Source organism: Homalodisca vitripennis, chromosome 4, assembly GCF_021130785.1.
Source record: "Homalodisca vitripennis isolate AUS2020 chromosome 4, UT_GWSS_2.1, whole genome shotgun sequence".
In the NCBI taxonomy this organism is placed as follows: Eukaryota; Metazoa; Arthropoda; class Insecta; order Hemiptera; family Cicadellidae; genus Homalodisca; species Homalodisca vitripennis.
In genome coordinates this window covers 139,284,255-139,309,375 of record NC_060210.1, presented here as the reverse complement: position 1 = coordinate 139,309,375, position 25,121 = coordinate 139,284,255, and the positions used below count along the sequence as shown (strand labels likewise).

At 29.6% G+C, this 25,121-nt stretch overlaps 1 protein-coding gene across 1 annotated transcript in view; it reads left to right on the top strand.

Moving 5' to 3' along the window:
* The first annotated feature begins 685 nt into the window (after positions 1-685).
* The window catches only part of LOC124360245, a 202,835-nt gene continuing 178,399 nt past the window's right edge, over positions 686-25,121 (top strand). The window contains exon 1 of the mRNA XM_046813686.1: positions 686-825. The gene's annotated coding sequence lies outside the window, so the exon portion shown is untranslated. The remainder of the gene's footprint in view (positions 826-25,121) is intronic.

The window sequence follows — 25,121 nt, the reverse complement described above, 5'->3', positions numbered from 1 at the left end:
TCATATTGAGCTTCCAGCTCACAACACTCCACCGACATGTTCCTGTAACTTTTGTCCAGGTTTGAACACCTTTGCTCAGCTGAAGAGAGATTTTCCCTCAGAGTTTCAAGTTCCTCACTAAGTTCATTGTTGGATTTGGAAAGTTCATTCAACTTAGTTAAAACCAAAGTTATGTGAGGAATAAGTTTAGATGTTGTGTCCTCACCGAATGTGGCAGAACAAGATTTAAGTTCATTGTAGAACCGGGATGCAATATCTATGACCTCTTGATCAATGAAAAACAGGCCATCAATAACATTTAACATTTCGCTTGATCTGGTGATGGGAGGCATTTTTTGTCAAAACAATAAAATATCTAACCTAATCTAATAATAAATATATTTTAATAAAATATTAAAATAGTCAATAAATAAAATAAATTAATTTAAAATGTAATATAAAATAGCAACAATAATATAGTTATAAACATATAAAACAAAACAATACTTAAAACCTAACAACAACAACGAACAACTACAAATAACAAGGCTTCAATACTGAAAAATGTAAGGCATAAAATATATAGTCTATACAGATGCCTTCAAGTTAAGCGGCGATTTAAGTAGAGCTCAGATGTTGGTAGGTTGCGTCAATTTATTGAAGGCGCAAGATAAAATCCACCGTAGCAGCAGAGTGTAGTACAGCAGGCTCGGGCGTGACGAAGGTTAGTAGTGGGACAACTAGTGCGGCGATGTTGGTAGCGCCAGCTGTGCCTTGCAGATGCGCAGTAGTCCCGCTTGCCGTTCCGTCTGACAGGCCGCTACAGACTTTCCTTCTCCGCTCCAAGTATGTTAGTAAATCTAATAGAACTGTCTCTTATGTTAATAAATACAAAACAAGAGTTCTTCTACCGTTGCATACAGATTTCATCAAAGACTATTTTTAGATAAATATAGCTAGCTGACTGACTAATCCTATATCTTTGTTGAGTATAAATAATTATTACATTATGCTATAATATTAAAGTTTATGCAATACGTGTGGGAGCAAGATAGTTGCCAAACGCAATGCCGATGTACACAATGCTACCAAAAATGGAGTCTAGATAATATTATAACTTAAACCTTTTATAGATATACATTTATTGAGAGACTAATATATTCAATATTAGTTAAAATGATAGTTTTTTGTCGACCTAAAAGTGGCTTTGAAATAAAAAATAACGTAAAACAGATTCTATCAATATTGGTGTTAACAATGAAGTATGACGCTTTCAAAGAGTTCAAACAGTGAACTTATAGAATAATCATTTAGATTGACTAATGTGTTCACATTATAGGGTGGTATTAATCGAATGATCATTAAAACTTCGAGCAAAATACTAAAATTACATGTTGAATATTGCGACACACAACTTTTAACCAGGAAGTTATAAGATGTGTATACTTACGTAAACGGTATTAAATATTCCTTGTAACTTTTAGAATACTTTATTTTTACAAGAAATCACAAAAGACATTAAGAAAGAATGTTATTACTAACCTTTGTAATATATTTAATTATTGATATGCATACGTGGTTATAGCTCCTACAACCATTAGAGTAAATCTGTTTGTATATGCAACATCACTTTATGCCACATGTATTAAAAACCACCATTTAGGAGGTTTAGAATGATACATTTACTATTTCTTTATTTAAGTTTCCAAATTAAATTATTATAATTTCATAGAAACATTTTCTGATATTATCTGTTTTGATTCTTCTGTTGGATATTCAATTTCTCAGTAATTACATAAACTCTTACCTGGAAATATTTAATTGGGCCTTATCTGGCTCATCAACATTAAAGATAAATATTAATTGTTATTATATAATAATGAAATATAATAATGTATCTTAAATATTACTATTATTTTTTTATTTAGAATTAAAACTGCATTATAATAAGATTAGAAATAATTATTTGTGATACGATGTAGGATCAGATACAATGTTTGAATTATCAATTATTAGCTTGTTATTTAGAAACCACATTAAGTTATTCAATAGTCGAAACTGGCCGTGTTTATAATTTTTAATTTACATTACTTAATCCCCAACTAATCCATACATCCCTTAATACTCGGTAATCTATAAATATTGGTTGAATCATCCTAATAAGTTAAAATTTTCCTTATTATTAGGTAAAAACTTTTCTAAATTCTGCATCGTGTATTTTAGGTGAGTTTCTTATAAATCAGTTTCATTCCTTATTGGATTGTGACATAATCGCAAATAATTGTGAATGCGTAATATATAAGCAATCCAATCACAGATATAAGAATATTAACGATAACCATAAAGCATATGTGTTATCTTCTGAATTACTTTTCCTATCAAATAAAAAAAGTAAAATGTATATATATATATATATATATATATATATAAAAATATAGTACAATGTATATATATATATATTACTCTTTTAATCAAATCACATAAATTAAAATTAACGTTCATACAAAGTAGGAGCACTCCATTATATGTGTTGCTTAATAAGCTTATCTAATTCATAACTATTTACTCCTGGGGATGTCTAAAATAGGCTCTGATTACATTCAGCCTATAAGAATTACATATTATAGTGCTCTTAATAAATGTTGGAGTATTTCCGTACTGTACATAAGATACCTTGGAATTCGTAAGAAAAAAGTCGTAATTGAATCTTGTCAATATTTTGATACTGTCAAAAGTATATGGCTGTGCGTTTTAGAAGCCTTACTCGAGAGACCTGAAAAATTTAATTTTTGTATCTGTGTATATCTGTTGGCTGATTGTTGGAATATTTTTACACTGGTCTTATAGGTAACTACGTAGGAAAAAGTAAATAGCTGAATAAATACCCTTGTAAAAAACTATACATTATAACTAAACATTATATGAAATTTTAAAAGTGACAATCTTAATTATATTATAGCCTACTATTATATAATAATAAAATAAATATAATATACATCTGTCAGCAGGACATATAAAGAATGAAATGAGATGTACAACAAATTAATGTAGCCCAGTTGAATATTGGTTGCGTCGTTCACTTGCTGCGCTCAAAAACTGTAGTCGAAATTGTAACAGCTCTTTTATTAGTAGCTATATTGAAACTTTTTCACATAAAATCAGCATGAAATAATACTTTTTCTAGAAAAAAGATCAGCAGCTGTGCAGTTTGAGTAAATATTTTTTAACTCACCGGTTTAATTTTTACCCAGTAAAAATAAAGTGGATTTTTACTGATATCAAAAATACAATATGTGTTGTGTCTTCCTTGCTTTTTCGTCATGGTACTCATAAAACTCGTTTTGTTTGGTTGTGTGAAGAGAATTTGTATTCTACTATTGGGGAAGTTGTTAAACCTTACTGATATTGAACTGCACACGTGGTGCAATCAGCAGTTTACTAAAACTTAGAAATTATCAGACAAGGTCACTTTAAATATGACTGTTACTGACATTTTTATAATTTTTTATTAATAAAGTATCATGAAAGTTTCCAATTGTATCATATATTATAATTCTATACGAAACAATATCAACGTAAAATTATTATACCGCATAATCATAGCTGATTTATTACCAAATAAAAAGTATCCAATCTTGCCAATTTTTGTGAACATGCGTGCCAGTGCACTTTTGGATAGTGGACTTATTTATTTTGAGTAACTTGTATTCAAATTTAAATAGATTATTTTCATTATTTTAAGTATATGTAACATGTAAGTGTATGTAACATCACTATTTTTTCAATCAAATAATGTTACAATATGCAACTTCAGTACATTCATTTTTTGGATTAGTATATTACATACAATTTTTTCCTTTAATATTTGCATTATCTCTTACTGTTTCAAAGATCCCTTCAGTAGGCATATAATTTGGAACACACGGTATATTTAAAACATTACATAGACCATAACTAATCCTGTTAAGTAACACATTGTGTAGGGTAATCTAAACTGGTGTATGCCAAACAGGAAAGCCTATATACAATGTTTTCCTTCTAATCTTAAACATTTTGCTAGTATTCGAAGTTTTTGAATTCCATGACTCACTTTCAGATATAATTAAAGATGCTTAAGAGACTGGATATGCAGTTTTTCAATATTTTCTATAGGAAGAGTCGGCTTCCTGTTGGCAAGAGAAGCTGCGTTACCGACTAAGTGGCTAATTAATATTTATTACGATAGCAGATGCAAAACTGGCGAATTTTTTAAAGAAAAGCTTGAAGGATAATTTATTTAGGATAAAGTTTAGTGCTTGAAAGAAATACTGTTTATTGCATATACATTTTGTTAAGTCTTATAATTAATTATTAAAAACTGTTTACCTCATTAAAGTAATAATGAAAAATTAAGAAGTATAATTTCTTTATTCCACAGTATAGAATAGGGTATGAACAGAAAAATATTTTTATATGATTAACAATAACGTTCACAGTACTATAGTATACTTTAATTTATAAGAGCAAAGTGAAAAATAAGAAAAATTCCCCATTACATTTTAAATGAGCTGAATCATATGTATATAAATTATAAAATTAAAATTTTCTTTGTAACAGAATAAAATACTGCAAAAAAGTAAACAATAATTTTGACCAATGCAAGGATGAGTAAGATGCTATTTTAGAACCGGTAAGTGCAGGTATGCTTGGCACTTCTCAAAATAATACCTTGTAAAAGCAAAACATAAATATAAAAAATGTCTTTTACTTTAGGGGGGAAAAGCTACTGGTGTTTATAAAAATGTAATTTAATCTATAAATGTAACAATTTTTCAATATAAGAGAAAATGCATTTAATACAATTAAAAACACTTTAAAATTGTAATACAGCAGTATTTAAAGGGATTAAAAATAATGTAGCTAATTCTTATGAAAAATAGTAAATTAAAGTGATATTTTTTTCTGAAGAGTAATTTACTTGTAATTATGGAAGCAAATCAATTTCCATGAGTAAAAAATAAAATTTTCTGCCAATAATTTTTCATACAAATAAAACATGTGTAATATATTAATTAACAGAAATTGTTATTGAAACTGAAAATACTAATGCAACTTTATCAGCAATATGGCGGTTAGCGTGTAACAAACCAAATAGAATTCGTGTTAATTTATTTTTTTTCTTCTTTAACTTATTGATAGTGTTTACAAAAGTTTAAGTCTAAGATAATAAATTTAGAATATACATTATCAGGCTAAGCATATTTTTATTTAGCAGCAGACTAATACTGAAAGTTTGTAAGTCTAATATCAATCTTACAACTGGTTTCGATACTCTTGTAAAAGTGTTAAATTTGAATACTCAAATAAATAAACTTGTCAAACTGAAAATTTTAATATTTATTAAATGTATTACTGGTTACCTGACCATACCTAGTCAGTTATTTGTTGAAAATTCATTATTAAATATAAAGCTTCTGCTAAATACTAAACACACTTTTTGAATTAGCGTACAAAGATTCCTCAGATAGCAACGAAATTTCTCTTCTGTCCTTGTATCTTAATCCGTCAGCACAATATCTTGACTGGGAAGTGAGATATAAACTTTAAATTGTTTGTATTAAAGGTTACAGAAAAATAGATAGTACAAGATTGATGATAGTGCATGTCCCTCAATTGAAATGCAGGATATCTCGATTTCAGCTCCGTAATTTACAATTTGCATTAAAAACTACTTCTACACAGGTAACATGAGGGTTATATTATTGATTTTTCCACAATGGTAGTGATGATAGATTTATCATATTTTACTCCCACTCACGGTTCTGCGACTTCTTGTATATTTCGTCATTCGGACTTCCGCAGGATATTTAAGAACCAATTCAACTGAAAACATTTTGGATTAGATGTCGGCGAAACGTGTCACGCAAAGATGTGACGTACGGAAACCTTATTTATACAAATCTGTGTGAACGTGGCATTTTCAATCATGAAAATGTGTTAAAACAGTTATAAAAATGATTATTATTGTTTATTTTATTTAAAATTGTATATGGATCTTAAAGAGAATTCAGCTATTAAACGATATTAATTCTTTAGAATTTCATTAACACATTTCTAGTATATTCAGAAAACTCATGAACAACTGGAATTTCAAATTATTATACTAAACAAATGAATTCTGACGTATAATGTGAGTGCAACTGACAGTTGTCGGTAAACAGACCGAAGATTTAAACCAAATGACTGCCACAGACCGAGCCGTTGTCGACTGCAAAATGATCTCCCGCAGATTTATCAGAAAAAATCGCTTTTATGGTTTCTTTCAATATTTCTAGAACACACTCTTCTTAGAACATATGACGTTATTCAATTGTCAATATAAGTTGTATTTTTCCATTTTTTATCTTGTCCGATAAATTATTAATTTCCCGCAAGGTTTATAAGGATTTTATGCACCAAATCAGTCCGAGGCTTTTTCATACTTCCATTTTGCTGTTGTGGCCTTTATATGAAAATAATACTGCATCATAATAATACTGCCCAGCTTCATTGTATTACAAATACCCTCTTTAGAACTTTAGTCCGTACAATATTATTAACAAATTTCATTAGGGTTTTATGTTTGGCCATGCAAACAGTTATTAAGTAGCTCTGTTTGAGTAAGTGCCTTGTAAATATTTTTTTTACCTTAACCATAACATCGTATCTTTGGTATTTCATGTCTCTGCCTCAGTCTTAATAAAAAATAATATATATATATATATATATATATATATATATATATATATATATATATATAAATTATAACACGATGTGTATAATTTTAACCTTACTAATATTTACAAGAACTGGGAGTTTTTTATATTTAAACCTATTTTCAGTAATTAAAAAAAATATAAAAAATTACTTTTTCATATTATTTTTATTTTAGCAACTAATTCAATAGTTATATAAGAAATAATATTTTAAAGTATAAAGATAAATCAATCCCTAATAAAAGATTATTTTGTAAAATAAATCATATGTATCTTATGTGTAAAACTCTATCAACAAAATGGGTCTTTTGAATACTATGTTCATACCAAAAAAGATTTAAACAAAATTAAATCAATCGCGTGACTGACCGACAGAAGTGACTACATTTTATAGTGGGCTAATGTATATTTCATGCTAATAAACTTTGAATGTTGTTATTATTTTATCTTTAAATTAAAACCATAATATCAGGAAATCCGATTCAACTCAAAAACAGTTGAATGCCATCATCGTTACCTCATTAAACTAAAAATAATTCTGAGTTTAAGGTATTTAAGATATTCAATCTCCTGCTTCAATTATTGTATACGGATAAATCCAGTATAACACTAACAAGTTTATTTAAAAACATTTTCATGATGAGAGGATTTCTAAATAGTATAATAATACTATTTGCAACTTTAGAAATAAGAATGTTTTTTTATTATCACTAAATTAACAAATTTTATTAATTAAAGTTATTAAGTATGACTAGTCGGTAATCTACACGGTAAACATGCATTTTATTTAATGCGAATGTTATTTCTCCTGTCATGTATCGAGAAAGGTATCCAAATCCAGTGCGATTCCCTTATTATCGCGTTTTCATACATTTTGATTAGGCCTTCTTGGAAGCCAGAATACTTTGTGATCGACATGGAAAATGATTACATCGTATAAAATTCGATAAACATTTTGTAGTATAAGTCGAGGATAATCCGAATGTCCTCTTAAGGACCATCGCTGACAGGACGGGGTATCATGATCAACAGCCCATAGGATATTGGAACGCCAACATCTATATCATGACCAACTTGTGCAGACTTTTAGTACCTTTTGATTATGCCGCGGGTATAGAATAGGGAATATTTCTCTCGAAGAATGTTAGAAAAACGTATAGAAGATCCAAGAGTTTCTATATAAAATCTTATGGGCAGATGAAAGTACATTTAAAAGAGATGCTTTTAGAAACATGCAGAATCTACACTACTAGTCAACTGTAAGTCCTCACTTGATGAGGGAAGATGGGGCTCAGCACCAGTTTAAAATTAAATTTATGGACAGGAATTTTAGTTGGCCAAAACATCGGGCAATACGATTGACAAGATTTAACTTAAAAATGAGTTTCTTAATCTTTTGAACGATATGTTTTTGCCAACACAGCAACAGATTTGGTTTAAGAACGATGTATGTCCATCTCATTACAAAAGGTCAGTGAGTGACTTCTCGAATGTGACGTAACCTAGTAGGTGAATTGGCCGACAAGTTCCCATTCTGTGGCCTACCAGGTCCCCTGACTTTAATCCACTGCATTTTTACTACTGGGATTGTCTAAAAGAGAAAGAGCTCGATGAACCCGTACGTAGTATTGACGAAAGCGGCAAAGTATTCACAACTTTGCTCAAGAATGCAATAATTCCGGAAGCACGCAAAGAGTCAAATGATCCTTTTTAAAAAGATATTACGGCTGAATACGAGCTGGTGGACGACAGTTTGAAAATTTTTTATAAAGTCAGTTATAGGCTATAACTTGATAGAAACATCTTTCCTCTTTAACCCCAAAATTACATCTTAACGTTATGAATACCAATTGTAAGAGTTAATTATAAAAAGTATAAGAACTATGATTTTTATGTACCAAAGATTATTATTATACCATTTAGAAAACATCCCATTACGAAAGTGTTTTAAATAAAAATGTTAGTGTAGTAAATGATGTTACTTTACGCACAGATCATTGAATCAGAAGATTGATTATCTTACGTAGCTTAAAATCTAAATTAATTTTTATTTCAACGAGATAATGGCGATGGCATTAACTTGTTTTTCAGTTGTACAGGATTTTCTAACACTATGGAGGATCCAGCGGCCTCTTTCGTAGTAAATACATCGAATAGTCTGATCTGCCATTGCATTCCCATTGAAAAATCAGTTTCAAGCTTGTCTCTTTAGTTTTACATCCCCAAAATCAGCCATCAATCTTTTTATTGTGTGGTTAACAGGCCTTGCACAGTTACAGTAGCAGAAGTGTCTGTATTGTTTATGGACATTTCATCAGGATATGTGTTTTGGAATTCATTGTGGATTTGCAGGTTGGGTAAATATTTGCATTAAGAATTTCAGCTCCTACCTATATTATAGTATAAAAATTCCTAGCAAATCGGCATATAACGCAACAGCTTCTTCAGGGTTATAATTTTTCCGGTGATTTTAAAGATGTCATTAATTTCTTAATATTTACAACCTTAACGGGGTCTGTTATTTCCATCATAATCTTCACCGCACCTCGATTATCACTAACATACAAGCTAATACCAGCCGTTAATGTAAGCTCATTGACATTAGCAGTGTCTAATAGAGGAGCTACTTTACTTCTTTTCATCCGGTCTAAAAGGGGTTTTTAATCCTTTTGATTACTATAAATTGTGTTTATTTCTAGAGATTTATCAGTTTGACATGGATTTATAGAGAAAATTAATTTAACAATCCAGCTACTTGAATTAAAACTCAACAAATAAATCTTGTATATGCTCTGGAATATTTGTTCGTACTACAACTACAGTTGAAGAAGACTAAAAATTATTTACAGGCAACATATCTATCTATTCACGTTTGAATACTTTAAAAGTTTTAAAAGAATTGTTTCAATTATTAAATACCATTATTACACAGCAAATGGCTTTTAGTGGTTTATTACTGGCCTGCTATATTTCGAGATCGAATTAAACCGTTAACATGAAATTTTGGCATGTCAATGTATTTCCTCCTTAACAAGCCATAGTTCAAAGACGGACTATATTTTCTCAAGGAAGAACTATGGGGTAACCAAAAGCTTTTGAAATAAGATTAATTGTACTAGCTGGACAATGGCAATAGAAAATTACTACTAATATCTAAAATTTACATATTAGTTTTTAAACTAAAAACCGATATTGCGACTAAATTACAGTTATTTTGCAGTGAGTTAAAATATAACAATAAAATTAACTATACATATTAATTAACGTTGATTATTACTTTATATGTGTGATAATAATGTGTTTATAGTAAATAATATTATCTTACAACTACAATAATGTATTAAAAATAATGAATAGTGTAAATTAATAAGAACTTGTTAATATAAAATACCCTTATCTGTTCGCCGTGATCATGTCAAGAGCAGAGTATTTACTCGGAACAGATTCAATCAGGCCTCTGTTCCACGGACAATAACGACTTCAGTTAACAAGGAGTGTGATCAAAGCTTGACAGGCCAAATGTATTATCCGGTAGCTCTGACTATTGTTTATTGTGTTGAAACGTTCATCTGGCTTTGTCAATACACTCAAATACAAATGTAGTTCAAGACTGAGAGTTGCTGTCTTCCAAACGTCACTTTCAGTTTTTGAGATTCAAGGTGGTAATGGTCCAAAAGTGGCTTTCAAGTTAGAGCTCATAGTTATAGTATTATTAGAAAATAAGTTATGATGCGTAACTAAAATAAAAATATGATATAAAAGTGATATCAATAATTTCATGAAAACGCATGTGAAAGTTGGAATTTTAGTGACTATGATACTGCGTTACAGGTGAACGTTACAAAAGATAGAATACAAAATATGTAACACTAATATGATTTTAATCCTTAGAAAGTGTCACTAAAGCGTAGATGAGAATGTTTATAGACGTCATTGATTAAATAATATGTTTTACCAAATTTAATTGGTTCTTTCTGGTAAATATTGTTACGTTTACAAGGCATGCAATTTTTATACGTTAAAAACGAAGCAAACAGACTAACCCGTTATTTAAAAAAACGGTCCACCTCACTAACATTTTTTTCAAAGATCTGGGCTTTAACCTATGATAATCACCGTCATAAGAATACAAACCCATCAGAGAAAAAAAAAGAAATTGAAGAAACTCCTAACTAACAAAATCATCTTAGAATAAAACATCCGTTTTATAAATTGGCTTACATTTCTGGAAATATATTTTCTACCCGATAAATTATATTCATTATTAACCATTTTGGAACTAAGAAAATATAATAAAAATGGAAATGGCGTGTTGTTTAAATGACTATCTAGTGACTTTAAGAACTGTCCAATAAAAGGGACTCACAACCATAGACAAACTAAGACACCAGGCAGGAAAGAGAAAGATATAACAGCTCTTACAGCACCACCCATAGCATATAAAACTGCTTAGAATCTGTACAATTGTTATTGTGGTGGATATCTCAATTAGAGATAGGAATTGATTAATGCTCTTGAAAAAGCCTTACATTATTTTTCAGTAATTTTAAAATTAATCATACATAATACAAGACAGTTCTTTGAGGTATTCGTGTATTTCAACTAGGTTACATTTTCCAAAGCATTAGTAAACAAAAGGGGTAGTGGTCCACGCAGTTCCTATTCGTGAGTAATTATTAGGTTATATTTTTATATTTATTGCACTCATCACTCACTGCAATCACTTAATCACTACCTTTAGACCAATTAACACAAAAGTAACATTAATTACTTCCACTCTTAACTTGGAGGAGTTTTAAGTGTTTTCCAGTTCTAATAAGTAGAATGAGGTTTCTTTGTACGACCTAATGACTATTATATTTAAATTTCGAAATTTAAACATAAATTATTCATTCATAACATATTGTTCATTATGTATAGTGAAATACTTTTTTTCTTTTTAATCGTTACACAGCGTAAACCTATTACAGCAAAAGCCATTTAATGGCTGTCTGTCTGCCAGTTGAAGAAATATAGTGTAGTATACCTAATACTGTATCTATCGGAAAAGTTGTTCTCATTGTCTCATAAGTAGCACAACTGTGTGCACTATGATGTTTTAGACACGATCTCTAAGTAAGTTGAAGGAAGCGAGTTTCTTACATTTAACGTATTCTATATAAGTAAGAGGAAGGTAAAAAAACAGAGCATAACTTTTATTAGACAAAAATTTAATATATTGTGTACGAGTTAGGTGTTGTTTGGTTTTTTACGTACAACATATTATGTCCCTTTTTTAGTTTAGTTTATGGCAAATTCATCGCCACAAGTTCTTTTTTCAAATCATTTTGAAATCATGTATTAGATTTAATAACACCTGCAAAAGTGCAAATAAATGTAGATATCTTTATTAATCTAAATATGACAGTATAGAATATGTTCTTCTCAAACCAAACATTCGATATTTGTGATCTGGTTAATTAGTAATTTTTTTTTCTTTTAAGGCTAATCTCATTCTTTATAGTTTACTATAGACTTGTTGATGCTCTTCTTTCGAAAATGTAGGAAAAGTTCCATAATAGAGACGAATTAAAATTAACCATGTTACTAATAGTTGTGAAAATATGTATTACAATTCGCTTAGGATTGAAGCTTTACTTATCCGAAAATTTCCTAAAATTTCTTATAGAATGAAATTGTAACGTATTGGAATCATTTTTCACTCGTCTCATTCGATGATTTATCACACATTAAAGGTCTCAATAGAAATGCATTTATTGTATTATTTTCTTTTTGTTTTTTTATCTGCATATATATATATATATATATATATATATATATATATATATATATATATATATATATATAAAACAGTAAAAAATAAAGTAATATCAAATATTGATTGTGTATAAACTATCCATATAATCGTTTCAATTAACAGTCACAGCATTCGTCTTGTAGGACCAATTACTTGCATTAACAACTCTTGTTATTTATTAAGCTAGACAAAAACAAAAACTGTTCTGAAATGCTGTAACACAAAACGGTTTTTGAAATATAATGTACGTGTTAATTCCCTAACAATAAATTTATAATATATATATATATATATATATATATATATATATATATATATATATATTTATATATATATATATATATATATATATAAGTTTAAACAAAATATATCAACTTCCTTGAAGTAAGCTGCCTATTGTTTGATACTATACCAATCTGTTGTACGTAGTACACACAACTGCTTTCAAATCGATTCCATCTTTTTAAAAGGAAGAGTTGGGGATATATTTCTTTCATCCTAAGAGGGGTTGGACGACCGGGCTATAGAACGGCTATTGTAGTAGAAGTGCAGTACATTGATGTTTAGGACAATACACATCAAGAGTTCAGGGACGACAACATCGATAAAACGTCTCGTGTACGTCGTCACGAGTCCATCCAAAGATATAAATATTCCAGGCCGGTCGTGAACATTCATTCACTGTGGTATATTAGTATTTTTGTGATGTTTTTCTTGTGCTCATAAATTTTTAAATAAATATTTACTTTATAACCAAACAACGATTTCTTGGGTATAGCATCTTATATGAAACTTAAAACTTAATACTGTATTCATATATTAATAACATAGGATATCTATATATCTATCAATATATATATATATATATATATATATATATATATATATATATATAAATTAATGTTTGCATGTTCTTTATAGAATCGTAAACTATTTGACTGTTCATTATGAAAATGTGAATGTACGTGTGTTTTTTTTTTTTTTTTTAACACGCCACGAAGGTGCTGAAAAAGATAAAAGATTTGAAATTGCCTGCACTTTATAAACACCAATTCCGAGACAGTTACGTATATTACATAGCGAAACGATATTTGAAGGCGCTAAGTTGTGATGTATATTTGTCTTTTAAAGTTAATTTCTGGTTGAAGATAAAGCTTGACTGTTAGACCTCTTTAAAATAAAATAAACGTACTTTTAATATGGCTATAAACATAAACTATTGACATAATTTCTTGATCGTGGCAACAAGGAAAACTCTAAATCGGTATTGGAAATATAATTCACCTCAACCTTAAGTTTTCATATGCAGGCAAACCACGGAAAGCATGCGAAGCAGCGGGAAACATCTAATTAAATATAGATCTTCTGCAATGTGTGTTACAGGGTTGTATACAGTACCTTGTCAATCATTCAATAATGATTTTTTATTGAATAAATATTATTTACAAGCCCAACAGGATAACAGGATTTCGTAAACTTGCCACAGGATACAAAGGTATTACACAACGTTTCGAAGATTGGAATCTATACTCTTCGACAGGTGGGAGAGTTATTATTACATATAAAAAAAGAGAACGGAAAAAAGAAAATAAATGGAAGAAAAAGGTTGAAAAGTATCAAAAAGCTACTTGGAGTCTAGTTCAGGTTTTGTCATTGTCGAGAAGTACCGAGCAAAGTCACTAGTGTGAGGAACACAATTAAACATCACTCCGACGCGGATAAAAGTAGGATAATAACATGAAAATAAATTACGGCTCTTTCTTTGGCACCGTCTCGTGTCAAACAATGGGTCAAGAAGGCAATGGTTAGGAGGAGGAAGAGGTAAAGGCAAGCTGCTTCCGTCCCTATGTTTTGGTCTTACACCTTATTGTCATGATATGTGTATGGATTTTTTTGGTTTATGTTTTTTTAATAATTTTGGATTCCTTGTTAGTTCTTTTTATAATATTGGTACCCAACGTGGTCTAACCTCAACCAATATTTGTCTTAGCGGTTGCTGTGCTAATTTTATGTATGACCCATCAATAAGTTTTTGTTAATAATAATTCTCCTCGCGGTGTATTATGTTGGTTTCATCCTATTTCATTTGATGATTTTTAGACCAGCAATGTTGATACATTTTAGACTTTTTCCCTAGCCCCTATTTCGTATTTTTTCTGTTCTTTAATTGTCACATTTGGTGGTCTTTTTGAAACCACAACTTTTAATTAAACAATTAATAAAACTGGCGGCATATACATATACCTTTCAACTACCACACATTTTAAAGAATGTATTAATTTAAGTTTAGAGAGATCTAAAATTATCGGTAGGTTTGAAAAGTTATTACCATTATTTATATGGTTATAACAAATACGAACTTAATTGTTAATAGTAACTATTTGGAATAATCAAGCATTATGAGAGTTGTTATTAATTATAGTTTGTATTAAATGATTTCTCTTGATATTTTTGATGGAAAACCGGAATTTACATTGCAAACTACAGTGCTTAATTTTAACAGCCCGTGATTTCAATCTAAATCTTCTTCATTTTTCTAAAAACAATATGATTACTCAACTACAAATAAATATATGAAAGATGAAATCTCCAAGTTTGTACGTCACAGCAGAAGAAGCTTTACGTCAAAAATTCATGCATATAACTGAGAGTAAAAGAGGGCCAGGAGGTTGAAATCCAAATGAATGTACAAATCGTGCTTTACCAAAATGGGAAAGCGAGAGAATGGTGTGTAGATTTCCTTGTGTGTAAATATAACAATAGTAAATCCTAAAAATCCTGTGTCCTTTTCAAACATTCATCGACAATAATAAATTTTCACAAGCAATTCATTTTTATTTGAACTTCAATAATATGTTTAAATACTATACATGCTAAAGAGAGTTCAATGAAAAAAATCTATATTATATCCATTAAATATTAATTTATCATCAATAAACTTTATTTGTACAAGTATTTAACACTATTTCACTATTAAATTGGTTATTTACTTTATAAGATATTATCGAAAGATTTCATCTTCATAATATGCTTTAAAAAGGTGTTTCAAGATGAAAATACATACCAATGCTTACAGATAAAATTCGATATTTATCTTATGTGCAAGTTTAAGAATAGCTAATTTTATTGTAACGATATCAGATGAAGCTACATAATGTCACACTTGATTATTGTAACAAAAATCTACATTATAATAGCTCAGTGTTCTGCTAGTCTTCTACAGGAACGGTTTACGAAAAGTCAGTAGACTATTTTTCATTATATAATAGCACAATAATGAAACCAAACATTTTTAAATGAAAACTTTGTCTTTCTATAGTATCGTATCAGATTGATAGTGTATACCAAAAGACTTTCTCGATATGAATATGATATTACCAAAGTGCCATGAAATATATTTCACTATACTTGTAACAAGGAGCAAATTTAAAAAGTTTGGAAGTAGAACAAATGTCTTTTCCATTAAAAGGAAAAAATTTTCAATATACGTGATGAGTCAGATAAGCTCCAGGTAAGTTACTTAAAAGCAAAGAAAGTAAATTCGAAAACACAACACAATATTGACTAATTACTTTTATAATCTCAATAAATTAACATATTTTAAATTTTAAAATTAAAATATGAAAGTCTTTTTTGTGAAGTACACATAAGTAAATTAACGTTACTTTTATGTGAAAATAAAAATAGCCTTAAATCTAAAGTTATCGTTGTTATTGTTATAGTTATAAATTTGTACTTGTCCGTAACACCTACACTACAATATTTGCCAATGCATATTGGATATCATAATGCGTTTTTTATCTACTCCTAAAATTTTAATTAAAATTTTTTAATAAAGTCTCATTAGTTTTATGTTGCATATATTATAATTTTTATTTTGAAAGTATGTTGAAGTAAATAGGACTATCTGCCTTATATATTATATGACACTAATGTATTTGATTTACATTAGGAGAAAAAAAACGTTTACCTACAAAAGTACTAAATTTTCTGTAATAAATAAGTTTGTAATAAATATTAAATGATTCTGAGCTAAAATATTTAGGAAAGAGTGATATTTAATGGCAAGCTTTTACAAACTTTTATTTATGGTGACCATTTATAAATTTGTCTTTTAATAGCCAAAAACTTTAAAATCGCCGTCCTATATACATATAATGGCCTGTCATAAAAGAAATGCCTTTCTCTCTTCATTATAATATGCGGTCCTACGTTTATAGGAATAGTAACGTTTGACACTAAAGGTAGGCTACCAGGAAAGATTAAACTTTGTTGACTAAGTAACTTTCAACTACTAACTAAAAGGGACCTTTTGTACTTTGTCAACTTGTGAACTTGTTAGCGTTGACAATAGCCTTGTTCAGTCACTTTCACTTCAGATAGTCCCATTCTATGTATGTTGTAGTAAGTTTTGTATATTGAATGCATGTGTTACTAGTAAAGAAAAACCAGAAAATTATAAGAAATTCTTTCTTTACAGAATATATTAAAAGGCTCTCAATAACTAAAAACGCGGTAAAAAGGGCACTACTCTTGTGACAACTAAATATTATTTTAATTTTCAAAATTTTTTACATCTTTGTATGTTGTGCCATACTATTACGTTTCTTAGTCATAAGTAATATACTGGGTGTAACAAAATGTAGAGATAGCTGTGCATTTTCAGATTCTATGTGTAATTCTAGGCTAAAACTAATGAATAATTATTTCAAATATCCATTTTGTTTAGCAGCTATACACAATTCTTTATTAAATCAGTTTTATCTTTGCCGTTATATTTGCAGTTTTTACAAAACTTGGTAAACGAGTCTATGTTAAAAGGCATAATGCCAGAAGTAAATATTTTCAAAACAGTTTTAATATTTTCAAAATGGTTGGCATGTAATTTTGTTTCCTTAAATATCTAATAACCCACTTTGTTTCAAAAACTGTTTGTCATTTTTAACATGTTCAGCCTGAATACAAACCTTGATTGGTTTATTTTTATTTCTCCATAGCATTTATGTTATGTTATAAATAGCACTGGATAGTTTATAAATCTTACCGTTAAGGTAGACTTCAGTTTCAAGTTCTATATGCAATAGTATACGTTTATGTTATGTTATAAATGGCACTAGTAGTTTTATAAATCTTACCGTTAAGGTAGACTTCAGTTTCAAGTTCTATATGCAATAGTATACTAGCATTTATGTAAAATAGCACTGCACCGTTAAGGTATATACAATAGTTTTCAGCTTACCGTTAAGGTAGACTTCCAAGTTCTGTTAAAGAGTTTGAATTCTCCATAGCATTTATGTTATGTTATAAATAGCACTGGATAGTTTATAAATCTTACCGTTAAGGTAGACTTCAGTTTCAAGTTCTATATGCAATAGTATACATAGTTTTCAGCTCCCCTGTTAAAGATTGTTTTGAATTTTTAACATGTTCAGCCTGAATACAAACCTTGATTGGTTTATTTTTATTTCTCCATAGCATTTATGTTATGTTATAAATAGCACTGGATAGTTTATAAATCTTACCGTTAAGGTAGACTTCAGTTTCAAGTTCTATATGCAATAGTATACATAGTTTTCAGCTCCCCTGTTAAAGATTGTTTGAATTTTTCAACATGTTTCACCTGAATACAAACCTTGATTGGTTTATTTTTATTTCTCCATAGCATTTATGTTATGTTATAAATAGCACTGGATAGTTTATAAATCTTACCGTTAAGGTAGACTTCAGTTTCAAGTTCTATATGCAATAGTATACATAGCATTTATGTTATGTTTATAGCACTAGATAGTTTATAAATCTTACTTTAAGGTAGACTTCAGTTTCAAGTTCTATATGCAATAGTATACATAGCATTTATGTTTATGTTATAAATACACTGGATAGTTTATATAAATCTTACCGTTAAGGTAGATTCAGTTTCAAGTTCTATATGCAATAGTATACCATAGCATTTATGTTATGTTATAAATAGCACTGGATAGTTTATAAATCTTACCGTTAAGGTAGACTTCAGTTTCAAGTTCTATATGCAATAGTATACATAGCATTTATGTTATGTTATAAATAGCACTGGATAGTTTATAAATCTTACCGTTAAGGTAGACTTCAGTTTCAAGTTCTATATGCAATAGTATACATAGCATTTATGTTATGTTATAAATAGCACTGGATAGTTTATAAATCTTACCGTTAAGGTAGACTTCAGTTTCAAGTTCTATATGTAATAGTATACATAGTTTTCAGCTCCCCTGTTAAAGATTGTTTGAATTTTTAAGTTTGAATAAACAAAAAATGATTAGCACTCAGCATTAATTTTATTTGGTAAAACTAACTAGTATGGTAAACAAGAATTAAGTTTTCAGGGTCAACCCCTCCCCCACCGGTGAAATGTTGGTTACTCAATATAAATTATTTCGGGCTCTGTAGAGAGCAATCAATTTTTGAAACAACATACATCAAAACAAAACGTAAGCGTTAGTTACTTAACATTAAACTTGATATAGGAATTTACTATACAATATAAATATCTTCGTATACAAATACTATGGTTCCAACTGTCTGTTTCAGTTTATCACTAACAAACCACCCTTATTTAAATTGTGTGTGTCGATGTCCACCAATCTAACCATATGTCTATACGATATCTTTTGATAAAAAATTCTCCCAGGGACTTGAACTTAGTACATAGCTTCATATTGTACCAATCTAAAAATAACATTCCATTGAGTTTAATATCCTAAGATCGCAGAGGCCTTCCGTCTGTCTACCGTCTTGTTGGAAAGGCTGGGAAATGAGTACCTCATAAGGATAACAATTTTTGTTTACAAAGTTTGAGAGGGATTTCTATTAATAAATTCTAGTATGACCACTTCCTCTTTCGTTACATCCTACGTTAATTTCTTTCGATATTTATATTATTATTGATGAGTTAAGAAACAGTTAGAACGGTTAGTTCATTTTTTGTAGCACATTAATGGTAATTTAAATTACTTAAAACCTAGATAAGTATATATATATATATATATATATATATATATATATATATATATATATAATATAATATAATATGCAATTCAATTCAATACATAATAAATATTGAATTGAATTGCATTTATTCAAGAAATAATACATTTCTGAGGCCCCGCTAAGTACATTACTAGTCAGTGGGAACCTATATAACTATATTTTACTACAGTTAAGATACATAATTACATTCAGTTATCTTCCATGTCCTTAATGTAGTATTTTTAATTTTACTGTGGCAAACATTGTTATATAATATACATAAAACAGTGATATTATTAATTTGGAGTGATTTAAATATATAGTCTGATTATTACTATAAGTTTATACAATACATCATTTCCATATCACTATTAAATATTTAGAACATTCTGTTGATTAAGTTTTTAGATAACATAAAAAGTTGAAGAAAAGTGAATAAATCGGGTGAATAGGTCAATGTTATTGACCGTGGCGAATGGTCGAAAGACTCAGTCAACTAAGTAACTCATTAGTCTTATCAGTTATTACCCATCCCTATCCATTTGTATAATAATCACTAAAGATTTTGGGTAATCGGAAGAGGTAGACAAGCATTACGTACCGTTCAAACATGTTTTCAAAAATGATTAATTTCTGTGCATTGGGAAACAATTAACAGTCATTTCATTTACATACAGACGGATCGAGGTGAATTGATTGATATAAATGTGATTATTACACTTGTTACAACTATTCTAATTTATTTATTTTCTAGAAATTATGTATATAAAATTTAGTCATTCTTACTTAGTAACTTTTCTTTGCATACACGTATTTGATCATATGCTGGCGAACTGTGTCTCGTTTATATCTTTGTAAAATGTTGTGTAAAGTGTGATTAAAATTATTCAAATGTTTAAGTGGAAATTTGGATATTCAATTTACCAGTTAAATAACATTATCTTGATAACTATAGTAATGCCCCTAATAACATAAATTAATACTAAATATCATATAAATTATGTTGTTATATTTTAAAGCTACACTCTTAGTTATATTAACATTCAGTGCATAGAATAAATAAAAATACAAGCAACTCTTAATCTGGCAGTTCTTTGCAAACTTTCTATATCAGTCGTGTATAACAACAAAAAATAGTAGCCGAGTACATAAGTTCATTTCTAATATAAGCTCAAATAATTGAACACAATGAGTAATTGTAATTTTCTTTATTAGACTTAGTGTACCAGAAACACCACATACAGCATAAATGAAGATTACTTCTAGAACCAGTAAAATATCTATTCCTTATAAAATTGGTAAGCACCGGTTGAGTACCGGTTATATGAATAGTTTTTACATAATACATATTAGACATTATTATTTGATTTTATACTGTCGTATATATATATATATATATATATATATATATAATATATATAACTACATATAGGAAAACTTATGTTTATAGAGATATTGCTTGTTTATCACAATAAATAATTTCAGTATCTTATTTCAATTATAATTTATTACAATCTTTCAAAAAGGATATTAATCGATTCTCTTATTTTGCGTTCAAGGGAGTTCTTAACTTTGTCATCAGGTATTATCACATTAATCTGTTCTCTCCTCAATAAAAATGTTAACAATTTCCATAAGTACAAGATGTATTATCAATGAGCCATACTGATCAGTATTATTGGAACAACGGTAAAAAAAATTGCAATCATCAGTTTTATGTAAACTTCAGATTACCTTAAACTTAGTAAATTACTTAATATATGCATTAAAGTGTGGAACTAAGAAAATATATATTATTTAAGGAGTTTTAAACAGAAAAGAAACCAGAATAATAATCTGAGGATACCAGAATTCTAGAGAGGTATACTTGATTTAATTAGGAAATAAATAACGATATCTTAGTGAACTGTACATGTAACAATAACTGAACGCGAAATATTTCTCTGACAGATATATAAACAATCTCTTGTAGATAGGTTTCGTCTTTTGTAAATATTATTTGTAATGAGTAAAATTATGTATGACTAATAGTTAGTAAACATGACAATAATAAATAACAACAATGATCTAAAGTAATCAACATAGAAAAACATCAATACAACTACAGGAATCCATCTTTGGAATTAACAGTTCATACAATAATAAAATAAAACAATATTATAGTGAAACAAAACAACAACAAGGTCCATAAATTATCAGGAAATGTTTAGCTTTACTATTAATATGTGTGAACTACCAATTATATCCAGATTTTTAAAATCTTTTAAAATTATTTTCATTGTAAATGTGGTAGGGCAAGTTATTGTAAAGAGTAGGCACAATAAACTCCAGCAGTCTCTTCTCAAAATCCGTTCTTATGTAAGTAGAAATTAGTTTTTTTATGTTTCATAAAGCTGCAAATAATAATGAAAGACTAACATTAAGTTTTTAATTTCAGTAAATTTAAATACGAGGAGGCACCGGAAAGACTTTTCTCGCAAATTTGATACTTGCTAAGATACGGCAATCAGGGAAGATAGCGATTGCAGTTGCTTCGTCAGGTATTATTGCTTTACCAAACTTCTCTTTACCGAAGGAAAAACTGCTCACTCTACGTTTAAACTCCCGCTATCCGTATCTTTAGATCATCGGTCTACGTGCTATATTCGGAAAAATGGGCCTCTTGGGAAGTTGCTGCAAGACGCATCGTTGGTAATATGGGATGAATGCACCATGAGTCATAGAGCTCATGTGGAGGCAGTGGACCGTACTTTAAAAGACCTCCGAAGCTCTGCTAATGTCATGGGTAGTATAACTTTTGTATTTACTGGATATTTCCGTCAAACGCTTCCAGTCGTCAACAGAGGTACGCGAGCAGATATTATGAAGGCATGTTTAAAATTGTCTCACCTATGGACATCGGTTCAACATTTGAATTTGCCCACCAATATGAGAGCTCATCTACATGGAAATACGTATAGCAATTTTCCACAACAGCTGCTGAAACTTGGAGAAGGAATTTGTCCATCTTTAAATTTGGGTACCGATTAAGCGGTTACTTTGGATGAGTCTCTAGGCCAAATAGTCCATAATTTAGATAGTCTGATAGATGCTATATATCCTGACATCGAAAACATACATTAAAATGATTTTTTTGGCTGTGTTTTAGAGCATTAGTTTCTCCCAAGAATGAATCAGTCAACGAAATAAACAATTTAATTATGCAGAATGTACCGGGTGAAGTTAAGTGCTATAAATCTATAGACACCGTCACTAACATCGAGGACGCAGTGCACTACTCCCAGGAATTTTTAAATTCTATGAACCCCGCTGGGCTACCACGTGATGAACTGTCGTTAATAGTTGGCACGCCGATAATGCTTCTCAGAAATATAACCCCCCCCCCCCCCAACATGTGTAATGGCACGAGACTTCTTACAAAGGAGCTAAAAGATAATTTAATAGTAGCGAAGATTACCACCGGCCCTGCAGCTGGTGAATTAGCTCATATACCAAGAACACCCATGATCCCTACTCATTAGCCTATACCCTTCAAAAGGCTCCAATTTCCAGTAAACATTTCTTTCGCACTAACGATAAACAAATCCCAGGGCATAACATTCAAATAAGTTGGAATTGATTTACGAAATGAATGTTTTACGCATGGGCAACTTTACGTTGCCCTATCACGGGCCGAGGCTCCCGACCATCAGTATATTTTGTTACCTGAAAATAATTTAACGTCAAATGTTGTTTATAGAGAAGCTCTACAATAATCGCTTTAGTTATATATCCTAAAACAACAGGTTACACTCCGGGACTGCCGGCAGAAGTGAAAACTTAGTATGATTTCCATTTAAATATTTTCATCGTTAACAACTTTAACATCCACAGAAAAACAATCTGTGCAGGCTGCGGATAATGACTGCGTCGTCGATGTTAGTGTCGGTGTCTGTGAATTGACCTGGGAATGATTTTGCTGACCGTGCCTTTCCTGGGTAGGCTTAATGTCGCTGTAACCGACATCAAAGCGGGCGGAGCTGCGGGCGACCGCTATTTACGTATAATAATATCATCGTATACTTTTAGCGATATCAGTAACTATACAGAATAAGTTTTGATAAATGAAAAAAACATACATTTTTCGTGTTTTGTTATGTTTATCTTCCGTCATCGTTTACAGAGCTCCATGCTTCTATTACTCATACACTACATCCTCACATACTTAATAATATTGTATAATAATGTATTCATTTTATTTTACTGAAATTATTTTTAAAAAGAATTTATGTGGCAAACAACGTTTGCCGGGTCCACTATGTATAATACCATGCTTCATACATTAGAGAACCACTGATAATTTCAAGTCGTAAATAAACACATTTGTTTGCGCTTATATTGCAAACGCTAACTAAACTCTACGAGATAGATCAAAATAATGTTCTAAGTTAAAATGTAGGGACATCGCGGTTGCGGCGGTACCGGCTGGCCGGAGGCGCGGCACGCTGCGTGTACAATGAAGTCAGCGGTGACATGCATCTATCTTTCTGATATAAGAAGTTGTAAAAAAATAAATCGTAAGAAATCATAAAAGACGCTAACGAAGTAGCGGGCGGGTCGCTAGTAGTAATAATATACTTATAGAATGTTATAGTGATATGATAGAGTTATATAATTTGCGTCTCTATTTAAAAAAAATATAATTATTGAGATTACGAGTAAGAACTACTAATAAATATAACTTAAAAATAGTAATATATTGTTTTGACTTTCCTTTTTTTCAAAATATTAAAATATGTACTGATATGTAACACTATAAATAATTTACAGCAATGCAACTGTATTTTCCAGTTTATATAAATATAAAATAAATCTAAAATCCCACCAACTCAATGTCAATATACAATGCAATAGAAACTACTGACATCGGATCAGTGAACAAATCTCCGTGTTTCCATTTACATATAGATAGCGGAATATACTTCTTTGTAGAAAATGTCCGTATCCTTTTATGTGGTTTACTGCATCCGGATGAGCTTTTTCACTATTTGACATTTTAATTTTAGTTACTTAGTTTTATTTAATTATATATAGTTTAGTTGTATCCAATAACGGCGTAACTCTATTATATGACAACTAATTATATCACACATAAGCTTTTAATATAGTGATATAAATACTGTATTGTATAGTGTCCATAGGTTTAAATTTTCGTACGTCCCAGCGAACTTCTTTTAACGTAACATTATATAAGTATAAAAAATTTAATTATTAATAATAATAACCATTGAACAATAAAAAGTGGACGAATACCTCACAGTTGATGTTTTATCAGAAATGCCAAAGAGTAAAAATATAAATGTTTTAGATATTTACGAAGGTTCAAACCTAGAGGAAATTTTGATTGTAATATAAGTTGATGAGCAGCCCCTAGTTAACAAGCACACTTTCGGCTATCTTCCTCAGACGCATCAAAAAATAAAATACAAGAAGTTAATTAATTGATTTTCAATAATATAAAATAGACACATGTGATTTTAATATTAATTTGGCCTGTGTGGAGTAGTTAGTAAAATAAAATAAAATAAAATCATTACTGTAATTATACTGTGTACATTTTTAGAGTT